We start from the raw sequence: 15,314 nt of genomic DNA on the forward strand, positions 1-15,314 counted from the left end.
AGACCAACTCCCCTGCCAGAGCAGGACATCCTAGAGTAGGTCCAGGTGGGTTTTTAATGTCTCCAGAGAAGGAGACTCCACAAACCATCTGGGCAGTCTGTTCCAGTGCTCCCTCACCTTCATAGTGAAAAATTTTTTCCTTATGTTTCTTTGGAACTTCTTGTGTTCGAGCTTGTCCTATCATTGGACATCACTGAAAACAGTCTGGCTCCATCCTCCTGACACTCGCCCTTTACGTATTTGTAAACATTAATGAACCAAATCTTCAGATAAAGCTGCTAAATTAACAACTGAGTAAATGGCTGGTTTTACTGACTTCAGTGTAAAAAAAAAAAAATCTTGCTGAAGAGTTAGATGAAACTATAGAAGTGAGAAAAGGCAAAGCTGCCCATAAAAGGTCTTCTGAAAACAAAATTATTATTCATAAACAATATTAATCACAGATAAAAAATGTTCTCTTTATAAATGTTTATAATTTTTTTAGGCTGTACAAATATTTCTTTTAATATTTATAATACACTTTCATATCATTCTATGAAAATGTATTTTAAGTATTTATAAAGATATTTCTACAGCCTAAAAAAAACCCTCAGCTATTAAAACAAGAGAATATAAAAGTAAGTATTATTCTTTGTACAGGATCGTAAGTCATCTGCAAGAACTTGATCTTACTGGCATCACAAAGACGTTGTAGTATGGCTCCCATAACTGAACCGTTGGAACGGTACAGGCTCTTTAGGATGGACAGGCAGGGGAGACAAGGAGGGAGTGTCACCCTCTCTATCAGTGACCAGCTGGGGCTCATGGAGGTCCACCTGAAGATGGATGAGGAGCCAACTGAGAACTTATGTGTCAGAATTAAAGGGAGGGCAGAGATGGGTGACATTATAACAGGAGTCTGCTACAGGCCACCTGACTAGGAAGATCAAGCAGATGAGGCCCTCTGTAGACAGGCAGGGACAGCCTCACATTCACAAGCTCTAGTCCTTATGGGGGACTTTAACCACCGTAGTACCTGTTGGAGGGTGTATGCAATCCAGAAGTTCCTGGAATGTGTTAACTTCCCATTCCAAGAGATGGATAAGGCAACAAGGAGCAGTGCTGTGCTGGACCTGTTCTCACAAAAAAAGCTGGGCTGGTGGGGAATGTGAAGCTCAAGAGCAGCCTTGGCCTGCAGTGACCAGGAAATGGGCAGTGAGGAGGGGACACAGCAAGCTTGCTACCCTGGACTTAAGCAGAGCAGACTTTGTCCTCTTCAGAGATCTGCTTGCTAGAGTACAATGGAATGAAGCCCTGGAGGCACGAGGAACCCAAGAAAGCTGGTTAATAATCAAGGATCACCTCCTCCAAGCTCAGACACAATGCATCCCAACACAGAGGAAGTCAGGCAAAAACGCCACAGATGAACAAGGACCTCTTTGACAAACTCAAAGAGGAAGCCTACAGCAGGTGGAAGCAAGGACAGGCAGCCTGAGAGGAATACAAAAAAATGGTCTGAGAAGCCAGGGATCAGCTTAGGAAAGTGAAAGCCCTGATAGAATTAAACCTGGCCAGCAATGTCAAGGGCAAAACAAAAAGCTTCTATAGGTATACCCGTGATAAAAGGAAGACTAGGCAAAAGGTGACCTCTCTCTAAAAGGACATAAAAGATCCAGTTACCTGGGACATGGAGAAGGCTGAGGTACCCAAGACTTTTTTGTCTCAGTCTTCACCAGCAAGTGCTCCAGCCACACTGCACAAGTCACAGAAGGCAAAGGCAGGGACTGGGAGACAAAGAACCACCCCCTGTAAGAGATGATCAAGTTCAAAACAGATATCTAAGGAATATGAAGGTGCGTTAAGTCCATGGGACTTGATGAGATGCACCTGTGGGCCATGAGGGAACTTCCTGATGAAGTGGTTAAGCCACTGTCCATCATATTTGTGAAGCCATGGCAGTCTGGTGAAGTTCCCATTGACTGGAAAAGGTGGAACATAACCAACCTCCATTTTTAAAAAAGGAACAAAGGAAGACCTGGGAAACTACAGGCCAGTCACTTCTGTACCCAGCAAGATCATGAAGCAGATCCTTCTGGAAACTACGCTAAGGCACATGGAAAATAAGGAACTGAGTGGTGAGAGCCAAAATGCCTTCAGTAAGGATAACTACCTGAACTCACGCAAACTATTTGACGCTGTCCCACGTGACATCATTGTCTCTAAATTGGAGAGACATCAATTTGATGGATATGGATAGTTAAAGGATATGGAATTGTCTGGATGGTTGTACTCAAAGACTTGCCTCAATGGTTCAATGTCTGAGTGGAGATCAAGGACAAGTGGTCAGCATTGGGACTGGCACTAACATGGACCGTGGGATTGAGTGCACCTTCAGCAAGTTTGCTGATGACATCAAGCTGTGTGGTGCAGTCAACATGCTGGAGGGAAGAGATGTCATTGGGAGAGATATTGTCAGACCTGAGTAGTGGCCCTGTGTGAATCTCAGAGTTCAACATGGCAAAGGCAAGGTCCTGCACATGGGTTGGGGCATTCCAAAGCACAAATAGAGGCTGAGCCATGAGTGGACTGAGGGCAACCCTGTGGAGGAGGACTTGGGGATACCACTGAATATGAGGCAGTAACATGTACATTTGCAGCCCAGAAAGCCAACTGTATCCTGGGCTGTATCAAAAGAAGCATGGCCAGCAGCCTGAGGGAGGGGTTTCTCCCCCTCTACTCCACTATCATGAGACCCCACCTGGAGCACTGCATCCAGCTCTGCAGGTACCAACATAAGGAGGATATGGACCTGTTGGAATGAGTCTAGAGGAGGACCACAAACAAGATCAGAGGGCTGGAGCACCCCTCCTATGAAGACAGGCTTAAGAGAGTTGAGGCTCCTCCACAGCCTGGAGAAGAGAAGGCTCCAGGGATACCAGGCTCGAGAGTCACCTTTGAGTACCTAAAGGGGCCTATGGGAAAGCCAGAAAGAGACTTTTTACAAGAGCATGTAGTGCCAGGGCAAGGGGTAATGGCTCCAAACTGACAGAGAGTTAGATACAAGTAAGAAACTCTTTCCTGTGAGGGTAGTAAGGCAGTGTCATAAGTTGCCCAGAAATGCTGTAGGTGCCCCAACCCTGGAAGTATTCAGAACCAGGCTGGATGGGGTTTTGAGCAGCTCAGTCTAGTGAAAAGTATCTCTGCCCATGGCAGGAAAGCTGGAACCAGATGATCTTTATGGTCCCTTCCAACCCAAACCCTTCTATGATTCTATGAATTTTCAGTACCTTATGTAGGACCTTTGCCCTGGCACACACATGAGAATGCAGAATCATTAAGAGTGTACCTAACTCAGCTCTTAGGAACATAAAATTGGTCTTTAACTATATAATTATCTCACCATCCCATCCCCCAATGCCTGGCTTCATTCAGTGCTTTGAAGACAAAGTTCTGTAGTCAGGTCTACAAGTCAGGTCGGGTCTTTTAAGTGAAGACTTTCTTAATCTGGTTTAGTAAACAGAACCATAGCCTTGTTTAGAGAAAAAACTATTCTGTGTGAATTTTTATTGGTGACAGCAATTTCCATCTCTATTTTAAAATAGCTGATCAAAGGAAAATAAACCCCTGTGATCAAACACTGCACTAGAAAAATCCAACAGGCAAAGATGCAAGAAAATAGGTAACTGAGATGACACAGTTCAGACGTAGAATGGCAATCCCGTTCTGGCTTATTTATCACAAGACCCAGCATCCTGATTTAAGCCCATCAACCAGACCAACAGAAGTCACAGGGGCCCTTAGGTCAAGGTCAATCGGGGCTAAGTAGAACAAGCAGGACAAAGCTGGAATTGAACTATTCAGTTTCCTCCTCCTTCTACAAAGACTAGTGATCCACACAATAAAAGGAGTGAGGAATCCAAACACCTCACAATGACAGTGTTTATGAGGCAATCTTCTGAAAACAAGCAAGCAATGGGATGCCTAAGTGTTGTGTAAAAAGACTGACAGGCATTTTTTAACAGAAATCTAAACTAATTTCTGCTGTCCAACTTCCCATTCCTGCCAAGGTTGAGCTACAGTTACAGAACTAGGCAAGACAAACTCTGTTATTCTATTAAAGAGAACTCACAGAGATCAGATGAACAGATGGGTCCACCCTAGTTCCCAAAACTGAGACACATTGAGGTTTATGACAAATTAGGTATATAGGCCCAGAGGCTAACACTTTCTTTCCTTGGTGGAAGTGGGGAACCAATGTCCTCGTCAGAGCTGAATCTTTACATAACAGTAGTCTTTATTCTGCTACTTCAGTAAGTGTGGTATCTGATATGAGTCACTATCTCACAGCCTCTGATTATATTTCAACTTATATACACAGTTAAGGCAGCCATACCACAGAATAATCATGCAGGAAATTACAGCTGTTGAACTGGGAAATCACAAGACTGTACAACTATCACATTTTTCCCCATAACGTTTGCAAGCCTTTCTTTTGCTTTCTTTCTTAAAACTAGGTTATTAATAAAGCAATGCAAAAGGCTTTTCCATCTATCCTACTATTTAGTGTCAAAGACACTTCACAAAACTAAATAGTTAATATTTAACTACAAGTAGTTATGACTAAATTAAATACTACACAGCTTAAAACAATCTTAGCTCTATATCTATGTTTCTGACAGTTTAACTTCTTGGTTCTGAAATTAACTGACAGCATGAGAATATCAGCTCATTCAGACCTCAAATTCCAAGCCTTTAGTTGTAGGGGAGGAAGCGAAGTAAGCTTGAAAATGTGTTCCAAGTGGACCTTGAAATTTAAAGGGATGGTGGTAAAAAGCATATAACCTACCAAAAAGCTCAAAAATGAACATAAGGATTTTTAAGACATAGTCAGTATTTTGTGGGTTTGCTTGTGATCACCAGTCCTGCAGCACTGCTTCCTTTTGGTCAGGATGCAGTACATGCCAGTGGAACACCTACACAGCAGAGGAGGAAGTTTTCTCACATCATTTGTCTCAAGATGACAAAACTCAAGCATATTATGGCACATATCTGTATATTCCTTCTGTCAAGTCCATACACTAGTCAACATTAACACTTCCAGCGCTTGCTCTAAGTCCAGCTTTTCAGTACATCCCCCTCTTCAGGAAGAAAACAGCTATAGTGGACAACACAATAGTACTACAGCAGTCTTAAAGGCACAGAAGTCACCGAGTCGGTCTAGTGCCTTCCCTCATACACTCTTCCCCCCCCTCAACTTCCACTGCTCCTTTTGATTTTAGTTTATTAAGAAACAGAAGACCTCAGAAATATAAAATTCTTCCTCAGGGATCGGTTCTGGGGCCAGTCTGATTAAACAACTTCATCAGTGACCTGGATGAGGGGACAGAGTGTACCCTTAGCAAGTTCCCTGATGACACCAAACTGGGAGGACTGGCTGATTCCCCAGAAGGCTGTGCTGCCATTCAGCAGGATCTCAACTGGCTTGAGAGGTGAGCAGAGAGGAATCTCACGAGGTTCAACAAGGACAAGTGCAGAGTCCTGCATCTGGGAAGGAACAACCCCATGCACCAGGACAGGATGGGGATTGACCTGCTGGAGAACAGATCTGCAGAGAGAGACCTGGGAGTCCTGGTTGATAATAAACTAACCATGAGCCAGCAATGTGCCCTCATGGCCAAAAAGGTCAATGACATCCTGGGATGCATCAAGAAGAGTGTGGCCAGCAGGTCGAGGGAGGTTCTTCTCCCCCTCTACCTCTACTCTGCCTTGGTGAGGCCTCATCTGGAGTACTGTGTCCAGTTCTGGGCTCCTCAGCTCAAGAGGGACAGACAGCTTCTGGAGAGAGTCCAGCACAGGGCCACCAAGATGATTAGGTGAATGGAACATCTTTCATATGAGGAAAGGCTGTGGGAACTGGGGCTGTTTAATTTAGAAAAGAGAAGAATGAGAGGAGATCTTATTAACACTTACAAATATCTAAAGGGTGGGTGTCAGGAGGTTTGGGCATCCCTTTTTTTCTATGGTATCTAGAAACAGGGCAAGGGGTAATGGGATGAAGCTGGAACACAAGAAGTTCCACTTAAATATAAGAAAAAACTATTTCACTGTTCAGGTGAGGGAGCCCTGGCACAGGCTGCCCAGAGGGGTTTTGGAGTCTCCTTCCTTAGAGGTCTTCAAGACCTTCCTGGACGCATTCCTATGCGACCTGATCTAGGTGAACCTGCTTCTGCAGGGGAGTTGGACTAGATGATCTCTAAAGGTCCCTTCCAACCCCCACCATTCTGTGATTCTAAATGAGAAAGAAAGATATATTGGATTTTAGCACAGTGGCCCTGAATTACAGCTGCATTTCTGCCAACAGGGACTTGATTATGAAGTGAGTTTAACAGTATCTTAACTGAAAAAGATTCCTGCTGACATGTCGTGCTACACAAAACCAACAGTTATTCCCGTTTCTAAGGGCCTGCACAAACTGTGACACCACAAAACAGTTTTACTTGTTGAAACGTCATTGGGGACTTCCACCATCACACCACATATACGATCTTTGCAAGCAGTTAAAAGGTTTTTCTTCCACTGGAAGACATTTTCAGGCTCTTTTGGCCTAAATGTATTTGAACAATGGAGGGAATAAGCAGTTCAGGAAGAGACTATTGAAAAACGGAGTCTTCTTCCCCTCGAAGAGCACACTGAAGTAGTCATTTACTGCCAAACCGGTTGCTGTGGAAAAAAGAGATGGTCCTCCTCCAGAAAGTTTCTAATGTTTCTCCCATCATGGGTTTGTGTGGAGCCACTTTTTCCTTGGTAACAGTGGGAGGGAGCTGCAGTGATGTCCCCTGGCTCTGAGGTGGACCTACCTTCAGCCTGGTAGGGCCCATCTGGCACCTCTGCCATCACTATTTAAGAAGCGATATCTGAGGAGGAAGAGGAGGTGTAAGAGTGGTACAAGATGGAGGTGACAATGCAGACCCCACAGTCAGAGAAGGAGAAAAGCAGGAGGAGCACCAGAACAGAGACCCCTCTGCAGCCTGTGATGAGAACAGAGCTGTGCCCATGCAACCCACGGAGGGCAATGGCAGGACTGAGAGCCACCAGCGGCTCAGGTGAGTGTGCCTGGATGGGTACAAGACTGTGTGAGGAGGCAGTCATGGTGCAGGCCATGCTGGAGAGCCTGTGGGACCCAGAGCAGACCCACACAAGAGGCAGAGAGGAGCTGCAGCCTTCAGAATGAGCTCACATCAGAGTGGCCAGTGCAGGGCTGCTGTGTGTGTGAGGTACCCCATGTAGGTGCAGGGAGGACTGGCAAGGAGCCCACCTGCCCTTAGGAGAGATAAAAGACAGGAGCCAGCAGGAATAGACTGACTGAAACCCTCATTTCCTACCCATCTGATCCATTCATGGGGGAAGGAGATAAAGACATGGGGATCAGGGCTCTGAGCCTGGGAAGAGAGGTGGGGGGAAGGTGGGCTTAAAGGGCCACTTGCACTCTTCATCACTGTACCACTCTGTGTTGTTTTCTGTTTGTTATGTTTTGGGGGTTTATGGTTTTGCTTGGTAGTGGATTACATTAATTTCTCTTTTCTTCCCCAATGTGAGCAGTCTTGTCTGTTTTGCCTGGGACCATAAAGTAGCACTTGAGCCCTTCCTGTCCTTAGGGCATTCCAAAGGCCCTTAGTAATTATGGCCAATGGTGGTCCTTTGTTCCTGGATGGGCCTAAACCAGGACACTTCCTAACATTCCCCCTTTCTCTAAATACTGCAGAAGATCTGAAAAGAAATAGCAAAGTAACTTTTTCTCCAAGTACTCTACAGAAAGCAATGATGTCCAGTAGATTTAGTATCATAATAGCAGCAATGTTCAGTACTTTCAGTTAACCCTTACTCTTTATCAGCTACAACACTCAGAACTGTGGCCTCTGCTGACATTAATCTACCGAAGAGATATGTAGACTAGAACTGTGTCCACCTTTGACCTTTTGTATGACTGCACACTAATTCAAGACAAGCTGCAAGGGTTAATAGATTAAGTTTAAAACCCAAGTGCTTGCCACTTTCCCTTTCATCATCCTGCTAAGGGTGAAATCTGTACAAGACATAGCTATGCATTTATTTTGTGGACAATTTGTGATTATTTTATGCCATTTTTTTGTGTTTCAAGTACAGACACCAATATTTTGTTCCTCACCAGAACACACCTGCCAGCTGGGTCAAGAAAGGAGGAAAAGCAACTTAATCAGTATTTTTCATTGACAGTATATTTCAGTTTGCTTCTGTGCAAAATCTTCAAGGAGATCTCTGCATCATTTTCCTTCTTATGTAAGCCTCCAGTCCCTATTTCTAAGCTCAAAAACTCTTCCCACACAGGCCATATGCTTCCCCTTCAGAAGGCTGCAAGCAGGTTGGAATGAGTACAGCTTACCTCTGTGTCTTGGACATAACAGGCAACACAGCATCTATGCCTCTCCAAACCTTTGACTCCAGTCCCACGCTCTCACCTCATTCCTAATACCACCTTTAAATGCAAGGTATCAGCTATGGTGGCCTGTTCTGAAAAACAGGAGTTTGTAGCCTTCCAGGAAGATGTATCATCAATAGGGAGAGTTTGGCAAAAGCTGCAAGAGGCCTGCAGGTCCTGACATACTCTTAAAGTCTTATCACACCCAGACAGTGGCTTCATTCGTTTTTCACTCCTCTGCCCTCTCAATGCCTGAGCACCCAGGAACCTTTACATGTGCTCCACAGAAGGCACAGGAACAGAAAAAAATTAAAGCCAAGAGAAGTTGCATGCACTCATCAGGCTGTTTCTTGGACAGCCTAATGACACATGTACAAGCCTAGGTCAAGTTACTACAAGCTTTTTAAAGCTTATGAAACAGTCCGCCTCTTTTGGCTGCAAAAAACTGTTGTTTCTGTTCTTGGAGGTACTGCAATCAATGACATGTGTTGTTTCACAGAGATATCACTTGTGGGCCTACTGATGCAAAATTTAATGTCATTTAGACTGACACCAAATACTAGCTCTACAGATGAAAAACAGAAGTACAAAGCATCAGCCAGCACATGCTGCCAGAAAAGTCTGAAAAGCAAAATACAGTGGAGCACAGGCACCAGGTATCACTGAAGTGGCCCTTAAGTGGGAGCAGCATTGAAGGAAATTGCCTGATGCTGAGCTAGTTAGTCCTGCTGAGAGACAGAATGCTTTACCTCAAGCTTGGTGCTATCACAGCGTTGCTATGTTACCCTTGAGATCCAGGTTAATATTTTGAATTAGATTACCACAGTGCAAGGTAGATCGCTGGCACCAGCTCAAAGTGACAGCATGTACCATTGCATGATGTAGACACCAAATTGACACGGCAAGCATACAAGAGAGATGGACTGATATTTCTCAGCTGATTAACATTGTTTTTAATTATTTTTCTACTCCAAGATAAAAAAAAATATTCCCAAATGTTCAAAAATGGCTTGGGACACATTCCAACAATGAGCATAATTTTTGTAGCACAGTTAAACACAGTTAACTTGAGTTTAAAAGTCAGCCCTGGATAGATTTAAATCCAACTTGTGACTGAGGGGAAGGGGAATAATAACAACTGCTAGGTTCTCATTTAACTGGTGCTTTCTAAGTATCACATTTCCAGAAACCTTGCCTGAAATTACAATCAAGAATAAGACCAAATCCACAGCCTCAGTGTCTTGCCTGCTTTTGTGCCTTGAGATGAAGACTAGAAGGAAGCAGCCAATTTATGCAAAATTACACAGAAGTTGGGAACGTGACATATGCGTTCCCTGCCTTTCCACAGGCCTTTCCCCCAGCACATATTTTGTCTTTTCTTTCTTCCTCCAGCACACTTGAACACAGACCAACAGTTACTGCCACGACCAGCAGCCACAAAGATGCAGTGTACCACAAGAATAACTACTTCGAGTTCGGTCAAAAGCACGTATGAGCTGAGGTGGATAGCTCTGCTTCCTCAACTCCCAAAGCTTTAATCACAGCAAACACCACTAATCCAGCTCTAACTACAACTATTAAAAAAAAAAAAAGAAAAAATAAACCACAAATACATAGACTTAGCTAAAAAAATTCTTCTAGTCCTGTTGTATTCTCCCAGAATAACCTTTAAGTCTCTAACCAGGCTGCTATTTATATATTACACACCACAGGCATTTGTATAACACTTGGAAAAGCAGAAAATTATTAAGAGAAAGATACACATCCCACTACATCAGTTACTCCTTGACACCTGCTGTTCATTGCCTACGGAGTGCCTGCAGAGTCAGAGGATCAAGGTCAAGCAAACAATCTTCTTAGGTTTCCCAGAAAGAAATGACAGAAAAAAGTGAAAAGAGAAAAGTCTGGAAACAGCCAAATTCATCAGGACTCAAAACATTTCAGCTGCAAACCATATCAACTCAATATTTTTTCCCTCCAGAAACCATGATCAATCTAACAAATAAAGGTCTAACCAGAGAACTTTATCTGTATTATATGGACACATTCACTACAGCATTAAGACTATCTTAACATAAGGCATGCTTTGTCTTCTAATAATGCCTAGAATATCTACAACATCCAGCTCTGCCTGATCTGCAGCCAGTGATTTAACTCCAGTTCTCACAAAAATGACTAGGAATCACAAAACTGAATCTACCATTTAAAGTAAAGAATAATCTCAACTCCAAGCTAAAATAAATCACCAAAAAAAAACCCAACCCCAACCACTCACAAGCAAAGTTAAGGCACTCAAGGGCTGTGGGGATGATGTGGGGTTTTTTTACAAACAGACAAAAAAATCCCCATTCCAAACTCCCTGTTCCCAAAAAAAAACCCAAAAAAAGAAGAAAATCCCAAACAAACAAAACAATCAAAAACCCACCCAAACAAAAACCCTTCACAAGTGAGCAGGATCATTTACTTGCTTCAAAATGTTCCCCCTTCTACATCAAGTCCCAAGTAAATCAGACTAATTTCTCACCTAAGTCATATTGGTATAAATCCTGATATGTACTGGTGTCAGAATCTGTCCCTGAAGAGACACAGGTACTTTTCGTATGACTAATTTTCACAGTAGTATTTGCAGGCCCCAGTCATGATTAAGTCCAAATATGCACCGACATCATCTGATGCCACAGCTCTTTTTACTGGAATTTTTAGTCCCCATATTTTAAAAACCAGCAAGTTACCTTACACAGGTTTGTGTGGATTAAGAGGTCCAGCAAAGATGAATGTGCTCACATCATCATACAGAACTAAGCAGTTTAATTTTCATTTAAATAGTATGCAAAGCATGTCTGCAGTCAGAACTCAAAGATGATTATGTTTACTAATTTTTTGCTGCGTTGCTCCTTTATCTTGCCTCAACAGCTAAAGCTAAATTAACTCAGGGAGAGAAGAAAATGGAGCCAAGGCGTAGTGGTTACCCCACGCTACTACTAAATCTTCGAAGTTTCTCAGGGTAGCAATCCTGCCAGCTCAGGAGAAAGCTGCAGAGCACCAACAGTTTGAACAGTTTCTCTGATAACGTTAATGCCTTAAATTTCCAGTGCTCTCAACACTGCAATTCATACAGTCACATTGCCTCTGGATCTTTAAAATTAATCAGAATACACACCTTAACTGTTAACTACTGTAACTACGCTAAATCCAAACTGACAGTGCCAAACTGGAAAGTCTCTAATACTGTAAATAGTAAGGCTATTTTCAAAAGCCTTCTTTATGTATAGCTTTGTTTTCTTAGCAGTAAAGCTTAAAAAAAAAAATTATCAACAACAAAAAATCCCAAATATAACAAAAGCTTTAATGAGCAACTTCATAACTATGAGAATACTTTTTGGATGTACAGTGTTTTTGAGCTTATAAAGAACTGTTGTACAGGTTACAACAGAGCCTGTATCTGATCCCCTAAAGGCTTTTAGCACTTTGATTTCTTAAATAGGAATACAGGAAAACCTACCACATAAAATATCCAAACAATACTTATTCTGAGGATTTGCCTAGAACCATAAAATGGTTTGGGTTAGAAAGGACCTTAAAGTTCACCTGGTTCTAATCCTCCTGACACAGGCAACAAAATCTTTCACTAGACCAGGTTACTCAAAACCCCATCCAGTCTGGCCTTGAACACTTCCAGGAATGGGGCAGCCACAGCCTTTCCAGGCAACCTGTGCCAGTGCCTCACCACCCCCACAGGGAAGAGCTTCTTCCTAGTATCTCATTTAAATCTCCTGTCTTTCAGTTTGGACCCATTTACCCCTTGCCTTGGTGCTACATGCCCATGTAAAAAGTCCCTCTCTGGCTTTCTTGTAGGCCCCTTTAGATACTGGAAGGTGGCTTTAATGTCTCCCCAGATCATTCCCTTCTCCAGGCTGAACAGCTTAAAGTCTCTCAGCCTGTCTTCATAGGAGAGGTGCTCTAGTCCTCTGATTATTTTCATGGTCCTCCTCTGGACTCACTCCAATATTTGAAGAGCTAGGAGATACAGAGCATAGTTGAAAAATGTGTCCCGAAGAACATTTAACGCAGCACAAAGTCCTAACTGATATGTTTTCTCTGAATGGGAAGGGTTTTGCCAGTAAGTCTGCATGTGTTAAAACAATTTTTTAAAAAAAAATGTTATTCATTTGTAAGGTAATGAGCTTTCCAAGGGGAACGAAGATGCAGCTGTATCTGACTTCAACATTCAGAGTATCACTGTGTGTTTTCTTAGACAAAGCTGAAAAAGTCAACAATAAAAACCCAGGAAAAAAGTTATAGATTAAAAGACAAAAAATAGTACTGGAATTCTTCACAGGGCAACTATCAATTGCTGTAAGGGAACTCTGCTCCTTAGGGAAAAGTTTGCACAAGTTCATTTACGTATTTCTGTGCGTACAGAGCTATAACAGCGCACATTGCAGTACTAACTTTTAGTGGGTATTCATCCAATAGGGGAGTTCACAACCTTGAATTATGCACCTTAGTTTCCTTACCTATACACGAGAAAAGCTAATTATCTCTGATGGTAATCTTCAGTTGCCATCTGTCTGAGAGGAAAGCTGCCTAAATTAGTCAGTAGGGAATGCTGGGAAGGCTTACATGCTTTTCTCAGTGCTGCACAGAGATGCCCATTTAAGACTTTGACACCTCAGTCTTCACTGAAGGTTAAACAAAATCTATTCCCTTCTCCAAAACTGAAAACTGGTTTATCACTGTTTTGGGATGGAGAGGTTCTTTGTTGTTTTGTTTGACGGTTTTTTTTGGAGGGCAGACTTTTTTTTTCTTGGAAAAAAAAAAGAACAGGCATCCCTAAAACTGACAAATCAAAGGTGCATATTTTTTCCCACCCACACATCCTCTTTCACCATCTCATTGCCCTCCTGCTGGGGTTGCCCTGTAATGGCTCAAGAGCCTAGGAGTCCAGCTGAGAGTCAGGAGGCTGAGCCTTCCTGCCAGAGGTAGGCTGCAGACATGTTGCCCAGTCCCTTCTGCAGCACCATCTGCTGCATATATCCTCAGCTCCCTCCACCAGTGTGATTTGTTACTTTCCAAGCCAAGTCTGGTTTGCTGTAGGTGAAACAGTGTCTATTTTTGCTGTTGGAGTCTCAGTTTCAATAGTCCTTAAATACTCCAGCAAAACAAACAGCAGTTTTGTCAGGACTGTAGTATTTTTAAACAGATTAGCTGTTCTCCCCACCTGATATTCACAAAACACTGTATTTGGCCAGGGTTGTACATGCAAATATCTCCTCTGAAGAGAAGAAAGTAACAGGTAAGCCGTGAGATGGTACAAGACTCATCTCTCCGTGAGTCACAGCAGGGGAACGGACTTATTTTGTGGCACAGATCCACTCTACCATAACCCAACTGGTCTATGCTGCAGTGGGGATGGAACGTGAAGTCTGATATTTGCTTCAACATAAAGCTAGACATCCTCTAGAGCAAGATATAGTTTAAGCAGGACACACTGCATTACCTGTTGACATCTTCTCCTTGCTACCCTGACCACACGAAATTCAGCTAAGCCTCCAGCATCCCTGTGTCCTATCAGATTGCTATTCACGCCGCAGACGACACACAACTCCACTAGAGCATGAAATGCAGTACAGTAAAAGGCTTTTTGTTCTGTTCTATCCCATGTGTTCTTAGCATGAAATAAGATTTATGCAATCACATCCTGTATGCATGCGTGCACGTCCCTTCTTCCCTACAGAACTTTTGAGCCCCTTTTGGCTAATTTTAGTTAAATTTGACAAGAGGCTAGGAACTGCACACATTTGAGACTTCCACAAGTTTTGCAAAAATAAACAGAGAGCCGGGTAGAACAAACAAACCCTATAAGCTCATCTTTCTTTGACGATCAGAAAGTCTGCCTGCAGAAAGACATCAGAAACCTGGTTTGATTATCTCTGCTTCCCACTTAAGATATTCTAAGAGCCTCTGGTCATTAAAAAAAAAGTGCTAAGATTAAGATTTTTTAAAGCCTTGCACAAACATAGGTGAGTGGGGAAATTTGGACACACAAGTTCAAACATTTAAAATATCCTTTCAGTCACTTAATAGTGTTACCTGACTTCAGTTACTCAGCTTTGAAAAAAGTCACTCTGGCACCTGACAGTATTTATTATAGGAAATATTCTCTGTGAAGTATGAAGAGATGCACGCTCTACTTCACTTTCTGCATTCTTTTCAAAAAGCTCTGAAAAACATTCTCAGTTGAGATTAGAAATCTGTAATACAAAATCCAGTGTTTGAGGCTAAGTCAAGTAAGATCAATTTCACAAGTTGAAAACAAATTAAGTGCCACTAGTATGAAGAAAAAAACCAATGAAAATAGCTATTCCATTTGATTTACTCCAAGGACTAATGAAGTAGCAGTATTTCCTCAACGTGCATTGCAAGAAAAGACACTAAGACTTGACAAACTGTACAAGTGGTATTTACACTGACCAGTATTTTAAGCATCTGGCCACTCAAAACACAGCACACACACCCAACCTTGTGCTCCACTGCACAAGGTGAGCAACACAGGCACAAAAAGTGCTGTGCTACGTGAGATCCATAACCTTAGCCCACTAGTCTGCCTCCAGCACTGACAGAGTGAAAAACTATTTAGCAACAGCAAATTGTGGGCATTTTGTGGTTCATTCCCCTTATCCACACATTGCTTTTACAACATCTACAATTGTTTAGTACAGGACTTGGAGAAGAACATCTCTGCCTACTCCTCTTAGCTACTTTTTATGGACTTGCCTATATCTACACTTCGGTAGCAGGGTAGAAGAAAAGGACAAGAAAACCCACCAAAGGAGATTGAATTGGCACTGCTCCATCAGAGCTGCTGAACTGCGAGGCA

At 42.7% G+C, this 15,314-nt stretch overlaps 1 protein-coding gene across 27 annotated transcripts in view; it reads right to left on the reverse strand.

The window, feature by feature from the left end:
- Positions 1-15,314, reverse strand: part of ST3GAL6 (ST3 beta-galactoside alpha-2,3-sialyltransferase 6) — a 94,551-nt gene that overhangs the window by 30,754 nt on the left and 48,483 nt on the right. Inside the window, exon 1 of one of the 27 annotated variants that reach the window (XM_062004566.1) lies at positions 11,172-11,287. The exons of 23 other annotated variants lie outside the window; for them this stretch is intronic. The gene's annotated coding sequence lies outside the window, so the exon portion shown is untranslated. Of the gene's footprint in view, positions 1-1,659; positions 1,682-10,958; positions 10,978-11,166; positions 11,288-15,314 lie in introns of those variants that run through there. 3 more of the 27 variants (XM_062004544.1, XM_062004585.1, XM_062004574.1) reach the window with 3 other exon arrangements.

Source organism: Colius striatus, chromosome 1, assembly GCF_028858725.1.
Source record: "Colius striatus isolate bColStr4 chromosome 1, bColStr4.1.hap1, whole genome shotgun sequence".
NCBI classification, from domain to species: domain Eukaryota; kingdom Metazoa; phylum Chordata; class Aves; order Coliiformes; family Coliidae; genus Colius; species Colius striatus.